We start from the raw sequence: 7,062 nt of genomic DNA on the forward strand, positions 1-7,062 counted from the left end.
AGCAATGACAAAAATTTGTGTGAAGTTAGAAAAATAAACTATACGCGTGGAGATTTCATTATAGAGTGGAGAGAAGGCATGTTCACTTGTTAATGTGTGGTGGAACTCCAGGGCTCTATGTGCACTCACTTTTGCACAGAAAAGAAGCAGCAGGTGGGATAATGTCCATCACAGAGTGATGTTTTAATTGCTCAGTGAAACTGGACTGAGCCTATTACAAAGACAATAGATAATTATTGTAGAGGCCCGTATTAACAATACATATAGAATAAATTCAGATTCTTTACTAAACAAAAAAGATCACTTCCACAGCACAAAAATACTCTGTTAGAAGTAAAAGTCCTGCATTCAAAATGTTACTTAGTAAAAGGAACTACTGGGTAGATTGTGAATTTCCAACCAGGTAGAATATGATTATAATTATTCTGAAAAGTAACTAGTAACAAAAGTACCAAATAAATGTAGGGGCACAAAGTACAAAATGTAGTTTTGAATTGTGAAATAGCAGAAAATAAAAATAAAAAGATTTTTTAAAGTCTTTTTTTAATAGAATATACATATTTATTAATTTATTTTAGAGGCTGAAAAATAAAACTGGGCAGTAAAAACCTAACACGTTTGCATGATGTCATTTTTACATTAATAAACAAAAGTGTTGATGAAAATAGGTCTATTAACGGCAAAGAGCGCTCAGACAATGGAGGTCAGGAGAGAAATATGGAGGGGATGTGGGGTGTTCTCAGCGTGCAGAACAGGATCTATTTGTCCCAGCACACCCCACGCAAAAAAAGCTCTGTATGGTCATCTAATAGCTGCACCAACTTAACAATAGGTAGTGCACGGACCTGAGGTTGAGCCCCATGACAGTGAAACTCATCTCTGTAAATGGCCGATTACAGACACACAAAACCGCATTTGAGCTTTCTGAGGAGTTGTGATAATTATCATAATTAGGTGTGTTTAGCAGACAAATATACTTTCCAATTTGACCTCAGGAACAAGACCATATGCCAGCTGATTCTGTTTAGAGACCTCCTCAACCTGCAGGCCATGAACAACTTGGTGGTCAGGACCTGTGTAAGGTGAACTGACACGCCACCAGGGCTGGCATCCTGGCAAGGATTTAATTTATCATCATCAGAATCATCAGTATTTGTTGTGTTATTGTCTAATTATAGCAAAGAAAAGTAGAACAGTAACCAGCAGTAGAGCAACTGATGGTTAGACTGGTGTGACTTTTTTATTTTTTATTTTGGTTATCTATGCTTTTTGCTATATAAAGACCAGATAATATTGGCGCTAAAGAAAAATTAAGATGACAATCCCACTCCCAGCTCTACAGTCCCTTCATTGCAGTGTCCCACAGAACGTGGCCGGGTATATTTTTATTCCTCCTATAGGGTTGTAAAAAAAATGAAGCGGTGGACATCGAACACGGGGAAACATTATATGTCTATAAAAGAAGGAAGGGGAGAGAGTTATCATACTAAAGTCATGAAAAGGATATTGGCTCTACCATGTCAAATCAATTACAGGGTAATCTGAGTCAGAAATGTGCTGTGGCTGTGGACAAAATGCATCCAAAATACAGAACAAAATAGCCCCAAAAAGAAAAAAAGAGTGTGTTGCATTTTCCAGGCACAAGGACAGACCCAGGGGCTTTTAAGGCTGTATTTCTGAAACCGTACACATTAAAATAAAATATAATAATTTGCTCTACCCCTCAATAAAGTTAGCTTAACAGCCTGATAACCTATAGGCATGGTTTGAACTTACTGTGGCCCTATAAGGTCCTATACTTTGTCAGACTAAGGCCTGTTTTGACTACTGGAAGAAAAATCTTAATTCTCCCCAGAGCAACTTACAAAACGGCTCTATAGTCATCATTAGCATGACAGCATAAGATCAGATATAGACAGACGTTTGTAGGCAATGAAATTGATTATCTGACCATAAGCTATAGAAATAACAAGCCTCAGCTTATTCTCAGAATTAAAACTAGTCAGTCGTGCATTCTTTATACTGTAAAATGTACATTGTGTATACTGTACTGTAGCAGAGAATGGTAGAACTAGTTTACCACAACAATAAAGACCTTAAGCTAATAACCCTAATTTGCAGTATTCGCTGGGTTTATACAGCAGTATTAGCATTTTAAAATAACAATCAGCTGTGTTTATTCTTAGGCTTTAGAGAACTGTACAACTGCTGTGAAGGACTTTGGAATAATATTAGTTTTTATCCTGTTGTCACCTGGAGAGGAGCGGCCTTCGGATCACTAAGTCCTTTCTGAACACAGGTTTGAAAATTGTAAGCAATACTGTTTCTTATGTGCAGATAGTTTTTAAATAAAGAGGAGGCCTATGTTGAAATAATTTCTTCGTTCTTTTCCATTTATTATTCTTGTGTGAATGCTTTACAGAAGATTAATGTAGTAAACCATAATGCATCAGGTTACCACTGGATAGAGGTTATAAATGACTGGGAAGTATGTTATTAATAATGTCCATCAAAAAAATAACTCAAATCAAATCAAATCAAATTTTATTTGTATAGCGCCAAATCACAACAAAAGTCATCTCAGGACACTTTACAAAGTAAGGTCTAGACTTTACTATTGTCACTATTATTACAGAGGGAAACCCAACAAATTGAGCAAAGCACTTGGCGACAGTGGGGAGGAAAAACTCCCTCTAACAGAAGAAACCTCTGACAAACCCCGGCTCTTGGTGGGCGGCCTTCTGCCTTGACCGGTTGGGGTGAGTGGATAGAGGAGACAAAGGAAGAAAAGCGACAAGACACAACAAATAATCAAACACTGGTCAGGTCGATGTGGTCGGTGACTGCTCATCAGAAACATAGAGCTGACTGGGCTGATTTTATTTTTGTTTGTGATCTAGCATCAGTTATGTTTTTCTTTATTAACCTTAAACAATTCAGAAACAATAAATCAAAAGTGTTTTCCATCACAAAGACCATAGAGTGGAAATTATTTGAAACAGAAAAAACACATTAGAAGAATTTTCAGAAGGAGGAAATCCACTCTGTGATTATTTTCCTGTTACAAGGTGCATCCAAAAGAGGCACTGTTTTTCTGATGGGTTTCATCTGATCATTATATGTGACTCACAACACTTCTCACACAAAGTGCACTTATCATAACACAGGCCCAAGTGCACCCAGGTGAGTGAGAGAAGAGAAAGAGAGATGACGGTTTCTGAGCATACGGTGTTAATGGAATGGTTCAGCTAATGAGAAATTAAAACAGTGCGTTAGTTTATGTTCCCATGATGTATTTGCAATGTCATCTCCAGCGATACTCTGGTGCTCTGCTGAAAATTATTGAGATTTGCAGGTTTTCAAGTACATTTATCAAGGATCATATATTCTGTGTCCATAGTGTGTATTTTATAAAACATATATAGGCGGGGACATAATAAAAAAGATTTCACGTTGCATACTTCTTGGACCTGAGTTCAAAAGATTTCAAGTTTAAATGTCTTAGCATCTTTTTTCAGTTTCCAAAGATTTTGATCCATATTTGGTGACATTTGAATACTTGTATTTTACTTATGGACTGTACAGATTTGTAAAGTAAAACAACGATAATCTGTAATTCCATATTTAGCATCAAGTACTTTATTGTGATTGCTCTGTCCTCTTTGTCACTGACTGTCTTTTCACATTGCCAAAACCTAATGCAACAAGTAGCTCCAAAAACGTTTTTAATCCAATTCCTTTGTTTTTGGATGTAACTGCAGCTACCTATAATCCAGTTAGACACAATATGCTCGTACTCCTACAATCCGCATATTTATCAGAATAGAGGAATAGCAATCACTGTACAAACACGCATACGTTTAGCCACAAGAGGGCGTCTGTGAAACAAATCCCACCAAGATCTTATAAACGGACTTTTTTGGTGTTTTTGTCCAATCAAGAGTGAAGACAGGATGTCATTACAGCCTGTAGCCAGTGTCATCAAACCCAAACCATGGAACACTTTCTGTATAGAAGACAGGTTTTAAATTCTCAGCAGTTAATCAAAAGGAGAGGATTGGAGAAAGGTGTCACCCTACCTGACCAACATTTGACACCCTGTTGGACTGATTTTTCCAACAGAGGAACCAGTCTCTTCTGTTTTAACAAGAATATACTGCAGTACATATTTTAAAGCAAAAAACGCCACACTCAGGTGTAGTGGTTTATCTATTGTATATAGAAACGCCATACTCTGGTGTAGTGGTTTATCTATTGTATATAGATGCTGCACATTTTGTCCAAATATTCTTGACTACAGACATTAAACAACTATGTCCAACAATGTCATACGTCTGACTTGCCTAGGGAGCCAGGGGCCTATGTATTTGCCCAAAACTACAGTCAAGATTACCCTGATATCTGTGATGCTCACTGGGTCTCATTCACCAACATCTTCCTAAATGTTTTCTTAAATTTCTTCGTAGGTTGTTTTCAAGAAAGGTCATAAGAAAAGTGTACGTCTGATTCTTAAATCGCAAAGTTGTTCGTACCTGTGTTCTTATATTGCTGAATCCCATGTGTTACTAAATTGAAAGCGCGTGCCAGTCGTTCCTAATTAGCATATGTTAATGCCTCGCCAATACCCAACGGAGGGCACGAGAAGTTGAGAGAGCCAGGAGTGGTACAACGAAAATCCAAAGACAGTGGAGCAAAGAACTCCAAAAACTGGAGTAGTTATGAAGAGGAGAACAACGAAGTAGTGGATATAAAATAAAACAAAATAGGTGCATGGGAAGCTCTTACTCGATCAGTGAACACTGTATAAGGAGAAGGGCGCACAACTGTTGAATTACAACGATGGTCGGATCTCAAATCCGAGGCAACAAAACAAACATGGAAGAGAGACGCTGACCAGTGGAGGAGGACAGGCTGGTCCAGAGTTATCTGAGCTGGACCAGCGCATTAGGGCCATACACGGCTCTCTCAGGTGTGCCATCAGCTGAACAGACCTCCCAGGTCCCTTCAACTGCCCTGAGTCTGATCTCAGATGAGGTGTTGGACAACCAAACGCTTACACACCGGTCAAAATATCTGAGAGACACTTAAAGAATTTAACAATTATTAGAAATGCAATTGCTTGGTGTAATTTTTAGTGCAGTGTTTATTCGTTCTAAAAGATCATAATACTTTGTAAAATAATGAGAAAAATATTAAATAAATACTAATAATGACAAAACTGTTATTGTAATTTAAGTCTTATAATATATAACAGTAGAACTAACGAAAACTGAATCACCAGTTATGTCACACACACACGTCCGCGCTCAAATGTGCGTAAGTGTGCTCCTGAATGTGCGTAGATTTTGTTCTTACCTAAGAACAAATCCAAATAAGGAAACACTGGTGAATCTCCAGCATCTCAGTGAGAACTTCGTAAGCGGGTTTTAAGCACTAACGTGTTCGTACGACCGGTTGGTGAACGAGAGCCGCCGCTTTGAAGCCACTGCGGCAGAAGGTGTCACTGCTCGGCGCTGTCCACGGTCTGTGGTGCTGAAACGCAGACTGACAGAACGTGGTGCTCCGTAGGCCTCTGTAGCTGCAGGCGCTAAATTCTAATTATACGGTTAAAGAGGCCTATTAAATTCACCTTATATACATGACACACACTTGTTATAAATCATCCAGGTGACAGAAACTAAATTGGAAAATCAATTTGTCGAGTCCATTGAGGTAAAAGGGGGTTTAGTTCTGTGGTGCTCTGTGTCCCTGTTCAGGAGCTGTGTTGCAGGCCGGTTATACATGTCTGTGACTGCAGAATCGGAGGAAGCCACGATAATCACTTGGGCTGACTTCAAGAAATGCAGAGTTTTCACTCCATGTGGGCATTTCTTCCTGTAGAAATGTTCAGTACGCGGTGGAAAATGCCATAACGCGTTTTCCTAGCTCAGTCAGACGGAATATAGCAGTTAATACAGGAGGCGATTTTAGCTCTGCTGCACCCGTTTCCCAGCGAATAGCTATACTGCAAAGTATGCTACAGCTACAGTCCGCCACACTACCAGTTTGCTGGGTTGCTCCTAGATCCACTCCTCTATAACACCTGTGTGTTCGTTTGCTTGTTGCCAGTGTTCTCAACCTGTTTTTGCCCACTGTCACTTTCTTAACGTGCAAGTACAGATTTGAAACAGACTTTATAACAGCAGAGCTAGGCTGGCTGAACTCAGTCTGCATAGATTGATATCTGATGACTAAAGATAACAATGTAGCCTATTTTGTGGACCGGCTTCATTTACAATAGAAATAGTCATTATGTGACAGTAGAATATGTGTAGCTTTTATTTTTGACTGGGTTCCAATATGTGACAATCCAGTTTCACTTGGGTCCGTGCAATAGCTGAGGGCCTATCACACCTCAGAGTTCTCTCTGTAGGGTAAATCCCAGTCGTGAGCTGATTTAGCCTCTCCAGTTTACAAGACCTTTCTCTATGTCATGCACCTTACAATTCGAACTCCATAGGCCTTTTTCACAGAAGACATTTTTACATGTCATATTAGGAAAAGCACATGTAAATAAAATGCAGAATGCAACACAGCATTGATAAGTAACACCTGTGGGTTTCCTGCTATGACAAGCCAAATGCCTGCTGTGAAAATGATCTATTTTTACTCAGATGGATGGCTGTATGAGCATCATGTCCTACTAAGTGCAACATTAACCGTCACAGTGGAGTAATAGGAAGACTGCCCATTACAGCTGTTTTCTTCCCTATTATCCTCTCACATTTATTTCATTCACAGAATATATTTATGTGATAAATTTCACAAGGTGCTCAGACATTACTCTGTGAGCAAGTGTGCATGCATGTGTGTCTATAAGTGTCAAGCTGCTCCTATGTGATTGAATTATTAAAATGTTCTTGTGTCACCACCATCTCTAACAACATGACCTATTGTGCCAGTGACAAAACCTGCTTACCCCATAACCCCCTCTGTGTGATTACACTGAGTCCCCGTGGTGGACCAGGTCAGCAGGGGCTCCCAGGCCACTGACCCTGGGGGGACATGAGCCTTTACAAGATG

This window comes from Monopterus albus, unplaced genomic scaffold (assembly GCF_001952655.1).
Source record: "Monopterus albus unplaced genomic scaffold, M_albus_1.0 scaffold28.1, whole genome shotgun sequence".
Taxonomy (NCBI): domain Eukaryota; kingdom Metazoa; phylum Chordata; class Actinopteri; order Synbranchiformes; family Synbranchidae; genus Monopterus; species Monopterus albus.